General features: G+C 40.5%; 1 pseudogene; it reads right to left on the bottom strand.

Moving 5' to 3' along the window:
* Positions 1–915: 915 nt before the first annotated feature.
* On the bottom strand, positions 916–1,016 carry LOC113897938 (annotated as a pseudogene).
* Positions 1,017–4,238: the final 3,222 nt, after the last annotated feature.

Here is a 4,238-nt window from a genome sequence, read left to right as displayed (position 1 = left end):
TCTATCTGAGGTTCCTGACTTAAGCACTGGCACCACCATCCATCCAGAAGCATGGAGATCTTTCTTGATTGGTTTCTCCCCTCATCCCACATAGCAACCTTTCAACAAGTTCAGTCATTGGCCCTCTGACTTTTCTCAGATTTATTAATATCCACTTCTCTCCACCTCAGCCTCAACACCCTAGTTCAAGCGACTTCCATCTCTCTTCTGAAGAACCCGGACACTTCCCAGCTGACCAACCACATCCACTGCCACTCTGCCCACTTTCCATCCTCTATGTTTGCATAACAATGTGAAAGTGTTTAATGCTAATAAAGTACATACTTAAATTGGTTAAAACGGTAAATTTTGTGTTAGGTATATTTTGCCACAGTATAAAAAGTGAGTATGGTGTTGGGATGGTTCCATTGCAGACAGAGAGAACAGCAGGTACCAATGTCTGTGGGAAGACAGAGCATGGATGAGAGGAAAGCCAGCAGGGCTGGTTTGTCAAGATTTGGAGGATGTTTTATGGCCTGAGATGAGGCTGAGGTCACAGGCAGAGAAAAGGCCATAGAAAATCTGGATATTAATATTTGTCCTGAGATCAGTGGGAGATTGTTGTTGAGCCTTCAACAGGACAGCAACAGAAATATGTTTTAAAAAGTTGCCATGGACTAGGATGGAAAGGGGAATCTTGTGGCTCAGACGGTAAAGCGTCTGCCTACAATATCAGCCCTGCTGGCTTTCCTCTCATCCATGCTCTCTCTTCCCACAAGACATTGGTACCTGCTGTTCTCTCTGTCTGCAATGGAACCATCCCAACACCATACCCACTTTTTATACTGTGGCAAAATATACCTAACACAAAATTTACCATTTTAGCCAATTTAAGTATATATTTTATTAGCATTAAACAGTTTCACATTGTTATGCAAACATATAGAACACTTCACAAATTTGTATATCATCCTTGAACAGAGGCCATGCTAATTGTATTGTTCCAATTTTAGTCTCTGTGCTTCTGAAGTGAGCACTTTCTCCCTTTTGACTGTAAAGTTTGACTCATCCTGCGTTTATTCAGGGAAGCCTTCCAAGACCAAGGCCATCACAAGTCATACATCCCCTTGACTGCCCAGCACCCAGTGTGAGTTTTATGTTTGTTCCATTGACATCTGCTCTCTCTCACTAAACTATGAACTCCTTGAAGGCAGTTCTTATTGTCTAAACGAATGCTAGGTACACAGTGGAAGCTCAGTGTATCCTAGTTAAATGAATAAACAAAGAAATGCAATTCTACCTTCAGTGAAGACTGTCTTTGACATTATAGAAAACTCTCTAGTTCTACATTGCCTTGAACTCCATTCCAGAGAAAGAACTTGACTTTTGAAAAACTAAAATCATTGATAAAGGGTGTTTTTTCCCCTTTTCTCAAAAAGAAGACTTATTAATTCAGACTTTATCTCTCATAAAAGAAGAAAATACCTGATAGTCTTTATTTTTTATATTAATTGAATATTTGTATTTAATTGAATATTTATAATTGTATCCATTTTTCTATGAGATCCTTATTTTTTTTAATTTTTATTGGAGTAGAGTTGGCTTACAATGCTGTGTTCATTTCTGTTGTACAGCACAGTGAATCAGTTATACATATACATATATCCACTCTTTTAGATTTTTTTCCCATATAAGTCATTATAGAGTATTGAGTAGAGTTCCCTGTGCTATATTGAAGGTGTTTATTTGTTATCTATTTTATATATAATAGTGTGTATATTGTAAATAAGTTCATTTACACTATTTCTTTTAAGAGTCCACATATAAACAATATCATATGATATTCTTTAAACAGTAGGTTTTCCTTTGATTCTCTTCATCAAGGTTTCACACTTATTGAATCTACACTCAGACTTCTGAAGGAGTTTGTAATTTACAAAAACTAATGTAAACTATAGCTTTTTTTTGCCAAAGCTTGAAAGATACCCATCATGATGCTGCCCCACCACATCTGCAGAGAAGTCCCCACCACTCAGTGGGGCTCATAGTGGGGTCTGGAGATGGCTCTCCCTAGAACCTGAGGTACGTCTGTACCCATCAAGTTCATGGAGAACTTGTCATTCCTGACTTCAAGAAGCCCTGCAATGGGCCAGACTGGGATAGATTTGAGATTTCATGAGACCAAGGATGACAGCCCTGAATTATAGAAAGAACAGCTGACATGCACATGACCTTTCATACTTTATGGGTTGTTCATAACATCAGGAGCTCTTAGGGAGCAACATCAACAACAGCATCCTCAGTTTAAAGATGAGGGGAAAACATTCAGAGGTCAAGCAACTAGTCCAACATCCCTCAGCCAGTATCCACGTCAGATTTAGCATGTAGTTTTGATGCCTAAACCCTTGCTTTATTAACTCTACTTTGCTCAATATGTCAATAACTACCACATTTTTTCAAAGGCAAGGTCAATGCCAACAGCATCCTAGAAATGGTATAAATAAATTCCTCTGGCCACTTTGCACCATAGGTGAATTCATAGAAAGTAGAAACAAATGCAGCCTGTACTTATAAGGCCCTTTAATGAGAAGCCAATTCATTGGAAAAGACCGTGATGCTCAGAAAGATTGAGGGCAAGAGGAGAAAGGAGTGACAGAGGATGGGATGATTGGATGGCATCACTGACTCAGTGGACATGAGTTTGGGCAAACTCTGAGAGATAGTGACGGACAGAGAAGCCTGACATGCTACAGTCCATGGGGTCGCAAAGAGTCAGTAATGACTTAGTGACTGAACAACAATGTGCTCAAACACTTAACTTACCACTGTAATTGCACATTTTGTGGTTATTCAATAAGTGTGTTTGATTCACTGGCTGATCAAAAGTCTAGAGGTATCACATGATGATCAAGACTGCTTGTTAACACACAAAACCCTAAAAATTCTGGGTCCATGAGTTATCCCCAGGCTCTGGTTCCACTGTGTACAGGCTTGAAGCTGTTTCCTGTCCTGGCATTCGGCAAAGTTTCACTTAATGCCATCTGCCTCCAAGCACAGCCTCGGATAGGCTGGGTCCGTTGGTTTTCCTCTAAATCTTGCCTGTTCCCACCCTCTTCATAGAGAACATGGTGAAAAACACACTAATCTCTTGGATCAAAGTGAGAACAAAACGCATAATTCTCCCACTGCAGGATCAGGTGCTTAGATAACCCTGTTGGCTTTTGGCTGAGGAGGTGTTGAAAGGGAGAGAGGCGCCTGTCATGAGGTCATGGACCAAAACCTTCGGACACTTGTCCCCTTGCCACCACCACTCATGTTCATACTTGGCCCCACTGAGCCAAAGTTTCCAGTGACCAAAAATGTCCCTCAGTCTGGCATTTCCCATCTCCCAGTTAGGTTTTCCTTTTTTCATATCTATAAATCTGCCTTTTGTCACCTCTGCCACATGTTCCCCACAGCTCCCTATGGCCCTTACCTCCTCTCCCCTTGGCCGCAGCTCATTTTTTTAGTATCAACTGTCAAAAATCTAACTGGAGGTCTTCTCTGGTGCTTAGTGGTATAAAGAATCCACCTGCCAATGCAGGAGACGCAGGTTCAATCCCTGATTGAGGAAGATCTCACATGCCTTATGGCAACCAAGCCTGTGTGCCACAACTACCGAGCCTGTGCTCTCGAGCCCAGGAGCCACAACTACGGAACACATGTGCTACAACTACTGTAGCCCACACCCTGGAGTCCGTGTTCCACAACGGGAGAAAGCTAAGTGTAGACCCTGCTTGCTGCAACTACAGGAAGCCCACACACAGCAATGAAGAGCCAGCACAGCCAAAAATAAATAAATGAAGTCTAACTGGAGCAGAATGTAAATAATTCAGCTTTACTCACTCAGCAATGTATGCACACATTCCACAAACTTTTATTATCTATCTCCATCTTAGGTATTCCAAAGCTCCTTTGTTTAAAAAAGAAATATTTCCAGGGTTCCTTCATCTCTTACTTCAGTGGTCTCAACTTTCTACTAAAAGACAAAATGTGATCTGCTGGAGAATGGAATGGCAAACCACTCCAGTATCCTTGCCTCAAGAACCCCATCAATAGTATGAAAAGTCATATTTATGTTAAGTAATACCTTATATATAGCACTTAAAACTGGTTTTACAGTTTAGAATATAAGATATAGAGAATACAAGACATTTAGAATATAAGATATAAAGAATCTCAAAGATTTCAATCATTTACAATCATGAGGTATCGTACTG

This window comes from Bos indicus x Bos taurus, chromosome 8 (genome assembly GCF_003369695.1).
Source record: "Bos indicus x Bos taurus breed Angus x Brahman F1 hybrid chromosome 8, Bos_hybrid_MaternalHap_v2.0, whole genome shotgun sequence".
NCBI classification, from domain to species: Eukaryota; Metazoa; Chordata; class Mammalia; order Artiodactyla; family Bovidae; genus Bos; species Bos indicus x Bos taurus.
The sequence above is the reverse complement of the archived record's forward strand: the minus strand, read 5'-3'. Positions and strand labels throughout refer to the sequence as shown.